Source organism: Brachycentrus maculatus, unplaced genomic scaffold (genome assembly GCF_059751285.1).
Source record: "Brachycentrus maculatus isolate JH-2025_06_01 unplaced genomic scaffold, ASM5975128v1 h1tg000326l, whole genome shotgun sequence".
In the NCBI taxonomy this organism is placed as follows: Eukaryota; Metazoa; Arthropoda; class Insecta; order Trichoptera; family Brachycentridae; genus Brachycentrus; species Brachycentrus maculatus.
Genome location: NW_028281075.1, coordinates 1,066,560 through 1,083,533, shown reverse-complemented (window position 1 = coordinate 1,083,533; position 16,974 = coordinate 1,066,560). Strand labels below are relative to the sequence as shown.

At 30.0% G+C, this 16,974-nt stretch overlaps 1 protein-coding gene across 1 annotated transcript in view; it reads right to left on the bottom strand.

Moving 5' to 3' along the window:
- Positions 1–8,921, bottom strand: part of LOC148304210 (epidermal retinol dehydrogenase 2) — a 37,413-nt gene extending 28,492 nt beyond the window's left edge. Inside the window, exon 1 of the mRNA XM_088268501.1 lies at positions 8,807–8,921. The gene's annotated coding sequence lies outside the window, so the exon portion shown is untranslated. The remainder of the gene's footprint in view (positions 1–8,806) is intronic.
- Between the last annotated feature and the right edge of the window lie 8,053 nt (positions 8,922–16,974).

The following is a 16,974-nucleotide window of genomic DNA, read 5'->3' as shown; positions in this document are numbered from 1 at the left end:
TTACCCTGGACTAGTCCCGGAAGCGCAGGAGTAATCACCTTGCCTTCATGTAAGTAACGATCTAGATAACACTGGATAAATACGATGCAGTGCCCTATGCATCATTGGGTGCAGATAACCACACTCAATGGTGCATAGGGTTAACCCTTATGGGTTAGAATTGAAATACATATTATCAAAATATTTTTTAAAGTGAATATATAATATACGAGTACGTATATATTTTACTTGTATTATGCATTCGAAGGGAGGTACCTTGTGTTTTTTTTGTTGTTTTATTGTAGGAGATGCAGACATCAAGTGTGTAAATATTAAAGATAGGTGAAGATCATTTTGATCCGTCGATAGACGGTAATAGGTACTTATTTACGAGTATCTACCAACACAATATAATCATTTCATCCCAGATTGCTTCGTGTTGATCATATCAAGGGCGTTCTGCCATAATATTATTAGTCTTATTGGATCATCTGTGTATTTGACATACATATTTCTTAACCCTTTCGACAACCAATAAAATAACACAAGTTTTTTTCAGATAATCAGAGTAAATCGTCTACATTTAATGAAGGTAGACTTACCTGTATTAAATCTGGGCCCGAGATTACTTTCAAGGAATGTTCGATGGTAATCTGTAACTAAACTCTTTTCATGGCTATGTATCCTATAAGATCCTTATTTTTCTTATAAACTAATACATGGGTAATGCTCATTTAAACTAAAACATTTTTTATTAAAGTAAGAGTCAGTTGAAGCCACCTGCTGTATAATTATTAAGTACAGTGCCATATCACATAATATATTTACGAATAAAAAAGTCTAATCTTAAAAAAAATGCTTAGTTCCATTATTTAGCTAAGGGGCTAAAATTAGACCTTTACTTAAAATAATACCAAATAAACAGAAAAATGAAAACATTATTCAATATGGTCACCAAATCTGTCTGGAACACATTTGTAAGAGAAAATGAAAAATCAATTATTATAATTTACCGATAATGTATTTATATCGAATGGGTCATTATCACACCGACATAACTTTATACATAAAATTATTCAAAGTACCTTGACGACAAAACATAATAACATAATTATCATTTTTTACGTTTAAATTGATTGTAAATAATAGATATTTCAGTTTGTTATCTAAAGCTGCAAGACATTGGTTATGGAATTAGATTATAATAATTCCGTTCAAACTGTATTCGAGTGAACTAGTGTTTTGTGCCATTCTAAAAGTGCATCAAGGAATATTAAATACTAACCGAAACATTATCCTAGTAAAATAAAAGGTATCGTACCTACATAATCTAGTAAATTTATTTATGGCGTAATTACAATACTTTAAGTTTTAATGTGTAATAATTTAATTATAAACGTTAGTTAATTACTGTTAGGTAATGAATGATCTTTAACTCAAAAATAAATTTAGAAAGTTCAATTCGCATATTTGCAATATGATGGAAGTGAAAGAATATTTTTTGTAGTTCTTTTAATATCCAATATGTTTTGAAATATTTACTGATATATAAAACATATATGTTTGTATTTTATGAACATGTTAAAAGTTCATGAAAAAATATTAATCATTATCCCCTGTGTGCTACTCTCATTTATTTAATATAATCGTTTTCGCAATAGTTCAGGAAAATGACACAAAGATACAAAGTTGAAATATTAAAACTGCATACAATTTTGGAAAACTATATCAATACTTCACTCTCTATGTTTTGTACGTTCAATAAGCGTTAGCGTGATAGTTATTGTTACTATTTATTCTCATTTTTCGATTTCTCACTAATCTAATATTTTTTTAAAACACATGCGATATATTTATGAATAATCTAAAAAAAGACACAATAACGAAAACCATTTAGCGAGTAACATTATATTATTTTAAAGATTAGAGTTTATTGGTTGCTTAAAAAATTTATCCTTAAATACTTTTGAAAAATGGCCCATTAACGCATATATGTACATACATATTACGTTGATACATTATATTAAGTAATCAATTGCATTCCTGAATTGTATTGAACGATTGATATTTAACATACTCAAATCCTGTCAAACGGATCCTCATCCTTTCATTCTTATCTTGTCTGATGGTTGTCAATTTTCAGTGTAATGAGTCAATAAAATGATATTTTTCATCAAATCAAACAAAAAGGATAGACAGAAAACACAAAGAGAAAAATTATTTTCATGCTACTCGTATCACAAAGACAATATTTATGGTTAAAACGATTTTCACGATACAACGAGAAACTCATAACATTATATTTTTACAGTTATCATAAACTGTAGTAAAATAAAGGTCTAGTCGTGCGTGAAGTGACGTAATCTTGAAACAACAAACAGAAAAAAGAATTCAAGGACCAGAGACAATAAATACTAAAAATATTTATATTATTCAAATTATTACATAATCATGCAATAGTATGATACTTTGGCGTTCAAACATGCAATGTTTTACTAGACGTTTTAAGGTAAATTAATTAATAATCAAAAATTATTGGCACGCATTTTATTGTGCATACTTTGGGAATAATTTTAATTCTTATTTTCTCACTCGATTTCGTGTGGTACAAGTGACCCCGTTGAATAAACACTCACTTAACGGACTCTCTCAGTAGGCAAACACAATTGCTCTTTTTGCGGATGCTTCCCTACTTACGAAATCCAGATCAGCTCCGAACTGACGCATGTACATTTATTACATTACTCATATAAAGCTTAATTATTACGTCAAGGATTTATTTCATTTTATAAAATTAGAATATAAATCAAAGTAAAAAGTGATCACTAAAATAAAGTGATCACTAATATAAAGTGATCACTCAAACCAGCCTATGACGGTCGTAAGCCCCGTAAATGCCCAGACTTCCATATTCTTCTTCATCTTTGATGAAATGTCAAAAAATAATATGAAAACAACTCCTGTAATTGGAGATAATCCAGATTTTGTGAACAAGTATTTGGACACACTCAAAATGTTAGAATATAAACATGGGGTAAGGAAAAATATTAAAAAATAATAAAAAAAAGTATTTGCACGGGTTTTAATATAATCTATTAATTGAACTTTGGAGCATGAACCAAGGAATTTTAAATTAGTTTACATCATAAGTATAAGCTATCAAATGCGCAGTACACCTACGTAAAGTCTTCTTTTTATCCTTATCCACTCCCAATAGTGCATAAGGCACAGCATCGCATATATAAGTAGTGTTATCTTGATCGTTAACCACATGAAGTTCATCCCCCTGCGATTTAGGTAAAATATACAAGATCATCCCATCTGTGCTCCACAAGCATTAAATATTCTTCTAACCATAATCCGCATCCAATAGTGTATAGGGCACTGCATCATACAAGCGCAGTGTTATCTTGATCGTTAATTGCAGGATTGCAAATTGATCAGTCCTGCGTATCTTGTACCAGTAGAGGTTGAAATTTAATAAAGATTAAAGTTATTCAGTTAAGTTTAAGCTAAATCACTTGAATTTATTTTAACCCCACTAGAAATCGAAAATATAGGTCTAGCGATTTGTGAACAAGGATTTGAGTACACACAAAAATGTTGTGAACACAAAAAATCCACTAAATGTGTTAATATTTCCTACTTACAGATCTTTGTGATGAGCATAGAAATATAACATACTATACATTTTTGTCCGCCTCCGTAGTGTAATGGTCAGCACTCTCGGCTACCGTTCTGGAGGTCCCGGGTTCGATTCCCAAGGGGGGTTAAATAAATATAAGTGATTTTTTTCACTCTAATAATTATTCAATAATTATTATTAATTATTCTAATAATTATTACCTGAAGCGGAGGGCTGATCACCTTTCCTTCTATCTAAACGATCAACATAACACTGCGTTGATATGACGCAGTGCCCTATGCACCATTGGGGTGCGGATAAGGGTTTTATTATTTTATTATTTATACATGGATCATTATGAGTTTCAAAAAATGTATAAAATACTCAGTAAGTATATCAAATTTTCATTATGCAAAACAACGTGAATCTTCTTAATCAAAAATAGATTTTACGTAAAATGTTTTTTGTGGTCAACGACTTTTTTATTATTATTTAAATTTGTGTATTCTTTCATATCACCACACGAATTTGGGGAAACTTTGCCGAAAGAATAATTGCTACATATTTATATGTACAAACATACGAGTTCAAGCATACAAGATTTCTAAAAATACATCGTATTAGTTCCACCCAAATATGTAACACCATTTTGACGATTCTCTTACAAACTGGAATAAATTACACTCACAATTTGGTATTGAGATATATCGTTTGAGTACGAACTATCTAAATATGTTAATATTTCGACGCCGGAACGCTAGCCAGAGGTCTTATATCTGTTTTTTCCAAACAATGTTTCTTCTCTCTTTTACAAATCAAGAGAAAAGGTGTCCAAAAAGGTTTTATGACCAAATTTAACCCGTTGAATTCGACGACGCAGATTTTATTGCGCTGAAAACGCCTTAAATCTTTTTGTAAGAAAATTTACTCACGAATTATAAAAAAAATTAAAACAGACGTTGGTCTGTACCGGTTGACGTGATCTTGAACCTTTATCTATATAGGTTCGTTAAGTGGGGGGAATCGTACCCGTACAACGTTAGATTCGCAGTCGAGCGTCTACCCAAGACGTTTACCCCCATTTTTTTCTGAATACGTATTTAATTATTGAATATAATTAAGTATTTATTATTGTAGATAAAACATTTAAATACATAATAGATAAAAAGACACGAAGTATTATACAATTAATACTTCACTAATAATAATATTAGTGAAATAATGTTTTTTCATGTAATATTCATTTATTTGTTGCGCAATAAAATATTATTATTCATCCATCGAAATGGAGGCAAAGTCTACGGTTTTTTGCTGCCGTCAAATTGAAAAAAAAATACCTGACTTTTATTTATTATTTCGTTTTGAATTAATTTTTCTTCCCTTCTGTCTATTTTTTTGTTTTTCTTACAAAAATATGACATTATGCATACGTACCGAACCTGACTTAGATCTAGAACATTGTGTACAAACAAACATACTTAAATGGGATTTAAATGCTTGTACATACATTACTTATCGTCAAATATTCTACAATAATATTAACATCAACGCATTACTTCTTAATCATAATAGTAATAATCAGCCTGCTCTATAGAAAAGCATAAAAGAAAATAAATAATCTTGTTTGGTATTTTTTCCGCCACCGTAGTTTAATGGTCACACTTGGCTACCGTTTTGGAGGTCCCGGGTTCAATTCCCAGGGGGGGGGGTCAAATAAATATAAGTCTTTTTTACACTCTTTTATTTATTCAATATTACACTGAACTGGTAACTGAAGCGGAGGGCTGATCACCTTTCCTTCGTGTGTTTAGATCAAAATAACACTGCGCTTATATCATGCAGTGCCCTATGCACCATATGGGTGCGGATAATAGTTTGAATGAAATGTCATGATTATTTTCCTCTCATAATTATTTTCTAACCATTATCCGCACGCAAATGGTGCGTGTGGCACTGCATCGTATATACGCAGTGTCATCTTAATCGTTAAATACATAAAGGAAATGTGATCGGTCCTGCGCTTCAGGTATTAATCCAGGGTAATATTAAATAAACATGAGGGTGAAAAGTCACTTGTGTTTATTTTAACCACCCAGGAAATCGAACCTGAGGCCTACACTACAAAGGGGAACATCTTTTAGTTTCCTCATATATCTTAGTTTTCTTATTTTACGCACTAGCAACTTTTAAACTTTACGACATCTTAGTTGGCCTATTGTCTTGTTTTTCTTTTGTCTTAGCTGTTCTATTTTATTACTTTATTACTTTATTTCTCATTTTTTGCATTGGTTTGTATGGTACGACAGTAAACAAAATATTATTAGATTTCTCCGCTTTTATTATATTAAATGTTTGCTTCCGTAGTGTAAGCGCGTTTGGCTACCGTGCTGGAGGTCAAGGGTTCGATTCATAGGAGAATCAAAACAAACATAACTCTTTTTCATTCTCAAATATATTCAATATCACCCTGGACTGGTGATATTAAATCAATTTGAGAGTGAAAAACAGTAGACTGATCACATCGACACCGTGCAATTATCAAGATAACACTGCGCTTATATAATGCAGTATACTGCTATATAATGCCCTTTATACCATTGGACGCGGGTCGGAAGAATATTCTATGCTTGTGGAGCACATATCGCTCACTCCCGAAGTGTCGGCCTCTGTCCGTACATCCTCCCCCCCCCTCATTAATTAAATAGAGCATTATTTATTTATTCAGAATTATTTTGAAGATTATCCTCTATGTGCAGGTGACAGAGTCCGTCAGGACTCTATAACTACTGCGGGTGGATGGCGGCCTCAGATTCCAAAAAAAATTGCTCACTCATTAAAACAACGTCTAAAAACGTTTAAAAATATAATAAGATGTATTAAAAATTAATAAAAAGCCACTTATTGAACTTTTTACTGTGCAACAGATATTTTTAGGTAAAACCATAATGTTTTTTCTTCATTTAAAAAATATTAAAAAAATTAATTAAACAATACCTTTTCTTCAAAATGCAATAACAACACTTTCTGCCCTGTAGCATATTACGTTGAAAATATGCCGCTTTTGCTGGGATATAGTACATTTTCTGGGCATTCCGAAAACACGCACAACTGAAAATTTACGAATTTTGAAATATGAAACGTCGTATCTACGTTTCTAAAGCGGTTGAAAGGAGTGAGCGATATGGGATCTGGATATGTGGCAGCAATGGAGGGCAGTGCTACAATTGCTAGCGAGCTGATTTTCTCATATCATCTCAATTACGCTATATTATTTATATTTCTATTTCTATTTCATTGGTTATTTTGTTATTTTATGAAATACTATACTCCTTAGTAGTTGTTGTAAACTAAATATCGTTGGCTGCGAATAGTCAAGCCGGAATAAAAATTATCATTATTATTTAGTTGAAAAAATAATAATATTTAGACGTAAAATCTTGCGGCTTGAATCTCATGATATTCTCGTACAAGAAGTAAAATTATACTGAAAACATTTATTTTCACTAACTTCTTAGTAAGTACTTATAAATAACTCTCAAAACGATTTTCTGTAATCATTTTACAGTAAGATATTTATTTATAGATTTGGTGTTTAATTTTTAGAATTCCATTAAAATTTATGTATTAAATGTCATAACAAACACTGATCATTCGTTTGAAAATGCTAAAACTAGGCGAAAGAATTGTCACAAAATTGATTTTGATGTGTTTTTCAACAATAAAATACAACTTAGTATACTAAAAAAATCATGTGTTGATTTTAACATTTAATACTAAAAGTAAGATATTTGTCTAAAGTCTCAAAACTTTTTTCTTTACAATATCATTTTTACGAAAATTAGTATGATAATGAATTCGTATCTACGTTTCGTTAATATGAAACGTAAATATCAAAGTATTAACATGAATAATCTTATATACCTATAATATACGCATATTTACGGATTATGCACACTTAAAATAATATTTTTCGATTAAGTACACTTAAAAAATGGTAATATTTATTAGAAACAAGATCGTTAAAGATTTTCTTCTTCCTAGAGCAAATAGTAAAATGTTCAAGGTCGATCAACTGGTTTATAATATATTACAGACTAGAATTTTAGGGTAGCATGGGAAATATGTATGCATTACGAGTTTATTTTTCAAATAATATAAAAGATGAAAAATAAAACCAAAATCGAATGGCAAACTAAAATTAATTTTAGAGGGATCTTTTCAAATATCTATTTTTCTATTTTTGTGTTTAGGTTTTTTTTTAATAACAAACAGAATTGCAAAGAGGTTGTTTTATTTACGAAACGAAAAGTAAACAAAAACCACCAATAATAATAAAAAGGCGACGGCATTTGAAGACGATGGGAATACTCGTATTTGTACAAACATAGAAGTTGTAGTATTGTAGCGTTTTGTAGTGTAATTTAAGGTTTACGATGTATACTTACTTTACATATGCAAACAGTCCCAATAAATACAACATTAAAATATACCAATTTTTCTTTCAATTATATAAATATGATATTTACTTGCAGAAATTCATTACTTGAAATAATTTTTAAAACATTAAATTAGCCCCTCAAATGCAAATGTAACTACAAATTTTTTATAAATGTTGCAAATTTAACCTGATTTTTTGTTTTAATGGCCCGATTTATTGTTCTGTAGAATAAAATAATAATCATATAGTTTTTTCAACATAGATTTAATATCAACCGGGTTTCGTCGTAACCGATATCATCAAACTAGTCCGATGATATCGGTTACGACGAAACCCGGTCGTGGTCAAATAATATAAACCTAATGTAAAATCACATAAATAATTAAGTATAAACCGGGTTTCGTCGTAACCGATATCATCAAATATGATATCGGTTACGACGAATGATATGATGATATCGGTTACGACGAATCCCGGTCCCTAGTCAAGTAAAATTTATCTGGTAAAAACTATTTGGTATTAAAAACTAAAATAAAACTATTTATTATTTTATTCTATAAAATGCAGTTCCACTATGTAACGTCAGTACAAAACTAATTGTTCTGTTACTGTGTAAGTAAGTGAAGAGAGTTTTTTAACAATAAAATACAACTTAGTAGGCTCAAAAAATTAGTATTTGATTTAACATTTAATACATAAATTGAAACGGAGCTCTACAAATTAAACGCCAAATCTATAAGTAAGTAAAGAGAAGGTGAACTCACCTGTTCGTACAAGACGAAAGAGAGATAAAATCCAAATATTTAAACTAAATAGCGGTAAGAGCGAGAGACTCGCGACGGACGGTGCGGTGGTTCGGCCCGGCGCAGAAACTACTATGTGGAAATGGTTTTGCCGCCATAGGAAGGTGCCGCCAGCGCCGCGGAGAGGCGAGCAAGCTCCGAATAAGAGCAAAGCCTCTGCGCGCGGAGTCTGCGCACCGTTTGACAACTTTCTTTTTCCTGTACTTTTCTCTATTCCCGCACCTGGTATTCAATATTCCACTTAATGTGGACGCACGTAAGGCACGGTTTAAAATACGATTGAACTTAAGGCCAAGTATTCGTTAAGTCGCACTTTTATTTGCTCTAAATCCAGGTAACATTTTTAAAAACATCATTTTTGCATTGAAAAAATAAGTTATTATTTATCGAAATAATTACATGGTTTTGAAAAGAAAACAGTTTTTGAAAGGTAAGGAGTTAAAAGAAACATAAATACATATTTTTTCCATATATATTCATAAAAAAAACTATCCAATTCACATTAAAAAAAATGAGGATGAGCACACGACCAGTGTTCCAGATACCGATATGGTCCATAAAATATATTTATAAATATATATACATATATATATATATATACATATATATATATATATATATATATATATATATATATATATATATATATATATATATATATATATATATATATATATATATATATATATATATATATAAATAAATGGTATAAATGTAATTTAAGGAGAAATATTTGTGTTTTTTATTATTTACCCAAATATGTATTTCAATTTCTGTGAGCCTAAGCGGCTCATTATTATTATTTATTACACTTAACCTGTACCTACCATACGAACACGAGCCGTGTTTTTTTTCTGTATTGTATTTATTATTAAGTAATAAGACAAAAAATAGCAAACATTAAAATCACATACTTGGCTTTTAATATATTTTATAAAAATTATCTCATTTCATAAAATGGGATCGCGAATATGTAATTTTATCGATACTTTGATACGATATAAAGTATACTATGAGGTATGTTTTCAAATTGATCGGGTTAGTAGTGTCGTGGTTACACATAATACATACATTTAGCCGTAATACATCCGACGTCATGTCTTCTATTTGTTATTAACGATCATTTTTCTTACTCAGTACCTTGGCTAGAATAAGAAGCGAAACAAAAAACGTTTTAACCTAAATCTTTCTTAAGAACCGAAAGTATCTGATTCAAACAAACGTAGAGATTCGTATAGTGTAGGTACAAAACCGGAATTAATAATTATCTTATTCATTCAATCGCTTTTCATTTCATACGCCAAATTAAAACACACTCTTTAGGTATTATTATGAATATGGTAAGTTTGTTTTAATAATTCTTTTAAATATCAATCGTGCAACTTACAATTTCACACGGAGACGGTTTCGTTAACATGTTAAAAAAAGAGTCAAGTTTGTTTTTCATAAAGCATTCACTTTCACCACAGTTAGTGGCCAACTACAATCTACCGTTACCTACATACATGGATACATTCAACATCTAAAACCGAGATGTATAATGACGGTGGAACTCTGTTAATTTATTTATTACTTCGATGAGATAATAAAACAAATAGAACAATATAGCAATACTAAGTATATATATATATATATATATATATATATATATATATATATATATATATATATATATATATATATATATATATATATATATATATACATATATATATATAAATATATAAATATATATATATATATATATATATATATATATATATATATATATATATAAATATATATATATATATATATATATATATATATATATATATATATATATATATATATATATATATATATATATATATATATATATATATATATATATATATATATATATATATATATATATATATATATATGTATATATATATATATATACACATATACATACACTTACACACGCGCGCACACACACACACACACACACACACACACACACACACACACACACACATGCACATGCACACATACACATACACGCACGCACATACTCCCACACAGAGTCTTGGTTTTATATATGTGCAATAATAATTTTAATTATTTTGCTCAGTAAATCAAATGTATTATCATTTATTCATCTCTATTATTTTTAAAAAATATTCCTCTTTCCTTAAAAATCATTAATTAAACATAAATAAACTGGTCTTTAAAATTAATAGTTAGTAATTAATAAAAATTTAAAATTAATAATTAATAAAAAAACATTTTATAACGCCAGTTCCGAAATTATTTTATTGGTGCCATTTGGATTAAAACTCCTTTATATTATAGATCTATGAACATGCATGCTAACCAGTTTGACTGAAATAGGCGCTTCACTAAAAAATAATATCGTATTTGAACTGGTCTTTAAAATAAGAATACTAGAAAACATCAAATAACGCTATTTTTTAAACAAATTATAATGGTGACATTTGGATTAATACTCCTTTGTATTATAGATTTAAGAACACGTATGCTACCCATATTGACTGAAATAGGCGCTTCACTTAAAAATATTGACCGAATTCAAATGTTTATAATGGCAGCCTATATAAGCGTATTCATGAAATGTACATAACTAAACGAATAACTATCAAACTTGCATTTTTTCGAAGGTAACTTTTTTCCATTTAATATCGGTCAAAGTTGAAAGATAACATAATAATACTTACAAATGAACATTCAAAATATTACCAAAACAATAATTATTGTAATAAGATTTTTTTACCAGTAACGTAAGATTTTACCTTGTCTTGTGACAGTTCTTGAGAAACTATTCAATCTATTCATGTAGGATTTCAAGAGGTCTTCTTGAGCCCTCTGACCTTCACTGCTGGATATAGACTTCTTCCCCTTCTTTCCATTTCCTCCGGTCGGTTGCTGCTTGCAGCCAGTTTTCACCCCCCAAAAGCGATTATGTCGTCGAACCAACTCTTTTTGGGTTTTCCGACACTTCTTTCGCTCTCCCAAGGTTACAAAATTCTTGGGGTCCATCTTGTGGAGTCCTGTCTTGCAATGAGTCCTGCCCATTGTCATTTGAGTTTTGCCACTTGATTCATGATATCATATACATTGGTTATTTTCCTGGTATCTTCATTTTTTTATATCCATTAGGCTTAGACCAAGCATTAATCTTAACATGGATCACTGTGTGCACTTGAGCTTTTCTGCATTTCTCTTTATCAGAGCCATAGTCTCTAGTGCATATCGCTTACTCCTTTCAACAACGTCATATATCAAAAATCGTAAATTTTCAGTTGTACATGTTTTTGGAATGCCCATAAAATGTACTAGGTATATCCCAGCAAAAGCGGAATATTTTTAACTTAATATTTACCCGATACAGGGTAGAAAGTGTTGTTTTTGCATTTTGAAGAAAATGTATTTTTTTTATAAAATAAATATTTTTTAAATGAAAAAAAAACATTCAGGTTTTACCTAAAAAGATCTGTTGCACAACAAAAAGTTCAATAAGTGACTTGATATTTATTTTAATACATTGTATTATATTTTTAAACTTTAAAAATGATCTCCTGAAAAATCTAGTTTTTTGATATATGACGTTGTTGAAAGGAGTGAGCGATGTATCTTGCGTACTGTCAATGAAATCAGTACGCAGGATTCGTACACTTTTCTTATTAGACAGGTCGGAGTCTCCTTACTTTGCAGAATCTGTTTCAAGAAGTAGGTTGATACTATCAACTGGTTTTATATTGTCTTAAAAATTTACGAATAACAAAACGAATTGCTGTCTTGAAAGAAAGTATATGTTTTGTTAATTCCATGAGCGCCATCTTCAGTTCTTTAGTTGAACTATATAGTTGACTAGTTGTTTATGAAACAATGGGAGAACTTTCGATATTAAGTTTTACGAAATCGCGACAGATGATCCAATGTAGCGCCTTTTGATGATAATTACAGGAAAATATACTATAGGAAATTATACATGAAAATCAAAAAGGCTTTTTTATTACTCGCCCTATAAACCTAGAAAATTAAACATATTATATTATTTAAACTCATTTTTTATTAATCTTCTTCTAACCCTTGTCCACACCTAATGGTGCATGGGCACTCTATCATATAGAAGCAGTGTTATCTTGATCGTTTAATACACGAGGGAAAGGTGATCAGCCTTGTGTTTCAGGGTCATATTAAATAAAAATTAGATTGAAAAATCACTAAAATTTAATTTGACCCTCTTAGGAATCGAACCCGGGACCTCCAGCATGGTAGTCTAGCCCACTAACCACTACACTATGGAGGCAGACAATTTTTATTTTTATTTTTTATTTTTTATTAATATTTTTTTTAAGAGTAAATAAGTAGAGTAGTTCCTTCCGTCCTGTCTCCAGGAGGTGTTCCCCTCTCCCATAAACGTATCCCAGAACTTTTATTTTCCACAAAAACGGTAAGAGCTTAAGAAAAATTTCGGGAACAATGATCACCTTTCAATTATCCTTAAAATGGGAACTTCGAGACACTACCAGATATTTTGTAATTTATGGCAAAAGTTGTGAATGTGTATGACATATTGTAATCAACAATTTAGTGCGATTACAGAGGTTCAAACTTAACACAGGTTGAATTACACAGGTTGAAACTTTGCACAGATTGAATTACACAGGTTGAAACACAGGCGATTACACAGGTTGAAACTTTACATAGGTTGAAACACAGGCGATTACACAGGCTGAAACTGTACACAGGTTGAATTACACAGGTTGAAACACAGGCGATTACACAGGTTGAAACTTGAAACTCTTTTTAAATGTTGATAACTGGCATGATTGGGATAAATTGCTCTCTGTCTTTCCTTATTTCCTAAATTGACGGAGCTTGTTAATAGTTTTAGATCGGCAAATTTCTATACTCTTTTTTTTTACATGTAAGTTTGAAAATTTGCCAGCCACATAGATTTCTAGCGTGATACATTCAGATAAAAGATAAACAATATTGGTTGCATTGGGATTGTTGGCTATCTTAACTGTTTTTTTTTCAGGATGGAATCTGTATTTCCTATTTACCTTTCTTATTATGTACAAGGTTTATAGATCATTAAGTCGATTTTTGTTTATTCTAACTAAAAACATATTTTATTACAATCTGTGTTGGCAACAGGAGGGATTATCTAGAGTGGGCTAATCAGGAACTTCTCAGCATTTGCTCATTGTTGGGAGAAAGCCACGTAAAATTCCCCAGGATAAGTCGCACTGTTAACTGTCGTCAACAGGCTTTCCATTCCGCTAGAATAGAGTTCGGCTCCACACTCTTAGTTTCCAATTCAGTGAACTGCAGGAAAAATCTTTTTCCTATAAATTCCGCCTGAAGTCAAAATGCCAAAGGACGACACTCCACGTCATAGCAAGATGATGCCAACTACTAGGTATTTCCGTTATCACTTTAGTCGAAATTATTATTCTGATAACGATAACAGGTGCGATGCTGTAATGCTATCCAAAACGTCGTCGAGGAAGTGCTGACGACACTTAACATAATAACCCAGGGTCTGAAAGGCCATGAAAATATTTTAAAAAAATGTATGTATTAAAATGTTTTGATGACGTCATTGTGTATTATCAAAAATAATATAAATAAAAAAGTATTGTACAAGGTTTTAAGTGAACCTTTTACCGAATGGTACGAAATTCATTTATATGATAAATAACCTTTAAATTATTCGATGAGATTGATCAATAGTTTCATATTTTATTGTCATAAAAAAAAATATTTAAACATAAAGGTATCACTTTGGACCGATGTTTTTGTGTATTTCAGAAAAGCATTTTTTTAGTTACAAAATACAATGACAAAAAATAAGTAAAAAAATCTATTTTATAGACAACCGGGACGTATGTGTTAACGTCGTATTAGTTCTTGAAATTTACGCAGCAATAAAAAATCAGAAATATTCACAAATTTTGTAAATATGTTGGGAAAATATTTTAAAACATTTTTAAAATTCCTTTCCTTTCAATTACGTTAAATTTTACTATTTGTTTTTTTTTTACAATTACGTTAAATTTTACTATTTGTTTTTTAATAAAGTTGCTATTTGACGAATACTGAGCCCAGTTAATCAATAATGCTTATCTCAGACTCCCATTATTTTTGTAGCCAACCGTTTTATGCAGGATAAAGTGTTCATTAACTATTTTGCAATAAAATTATGTATTTCGCTCACCTCCGATGGATGTCACGAAATATTTCGAGATGGCTACGGATATAACGACCTTCATTTTTCTCTAATTGACGGCTTGAATTATACAAAGATAACCCGTTTAAAAGATAATTGTGTTTTGCACAATTTCCATGAATCGCTGTTTTCCAGATCGCTACACGTAATAATATTAAAATTAACTAAATGGACATTAAGCATGTAAAGATTTTACAAGATCTTTACGCAATGTCTACATATCTATGGTACATCGGTACAATATGGTGTATTTTATAACGACGTTACTGTATTACTTATGTTTTCTGATATTAATTTATTATTCTCCTGGTGCCATCTCCTATGTGAAGGTTGGATATTATTATACTGTCATTTTGTAGGCAGCTGCACGCAAGTCTCTTAGTTTGCGTAGTGTGAGTGACTATAGTTGAGTAGTCCACTTGCAAACCACGTTATGTTAAAAAAATAAGTTTTTTAGCCAATGGTGCCAATTGGTAGAAAATTAAAAATACAGTGAAACCTGAATTATTATGTCTACGGGTTTCGAAGCTAACCGGTAGACATTATAATTAAGTTATATTAAAATATTTAAAATGATTTTAAAACCAAGTTATATCTTAATTTTTTTTCTAAGATGTGATTTAGTTCAGTTAGTAATTATTTTAAAAAGTAAACGTAGGAATTTTGGACGGAGTAATAACGATGTACAGGTAAACACTATATCGACAACTAAGGTTTAGTTAGGTACCTGTATGTGCCAATAGTTGAACAAAAGATGTCACAATTCACAATGCACACCATTCAAGTTCTTATAACAAAATAAAACTGTTGACCACTAACACAATGTAAACATTATTTGGAGACCTGCTTTCGCGAAGGTACTGCATGGGTGTTTATTATATTACCTATTCTATCTCAAGGGACTTGTACATTCACTACTTTGCACAAATTCTACAACCTATTTATAAAAATAATTTTGAATGATTAATATAACGCCATTTTCTTAAAAAACTAGCTTAAGGACGGGACGCTTTGCTGTGTTTAAATTTAAAAGAAAAAAATAAATTGAAATTATTTGGTAAACAAATGCTTTTTTGTTGTTTTTTTTTTAAAATATCGTTTCAAATATATTGCACTCTTGGTTTGGATGATCCTTGTTGAGTTTTGATCCTTTTGGTTTTATATAATTACTGATGAAGTTGACCCAATGCGGTGTGCCCTATGCACCAAATATGTGGGTTTATCGTAAACAGAACATAATTTTTTCCTAATTTTATTATTATTATTAACTGAAAAATGGTTCACGACGTAAATAAAATAAAATAAAAAAATAAAAAAATTATGATCAGAAGGTGTTAGTGATACCAACTCAATTGAAAAGAATCATTGCTTTGTGATTTCACCATGATAAGAAATTTCTTAAATGAAATAATAGTTTCAATTAAATTTTATATTTCATTTTATATACAGTCAGCACATAATTTAATATTATGGTAAATAAATTAAATATATTCCAAGTATCGAAATAATCAGTAGGTACGTATTACAAATGGTTTTTATTTTTTACTCGTATTTAGTGGTTAGTTATTATTGAGCGGTCAATAAGATATGGTATTTAATTGAAAACCAAAATAAGTAGTATAATTTAAAAGTAAACATGACCGGAAAAATATTAACACCTAAGAAAACAATCGTAAGGATAAAATAGTTTAATGTATAGAGGGTTTAAAATGTATGATGAGATGTCAGAAAGAATGAAGACTGAAATATTGTATAGTGAATCAAAAAACAATGTTTTAATTTAACATTTATTTAATGTATTACATTATTTCAGGATGGGAATTTATAAATAAAGAAAGAGATGTAGATTAAAAGATTCAAAATTATATGAAAGGATATAAAATACAGAATATTAGTAACCAAT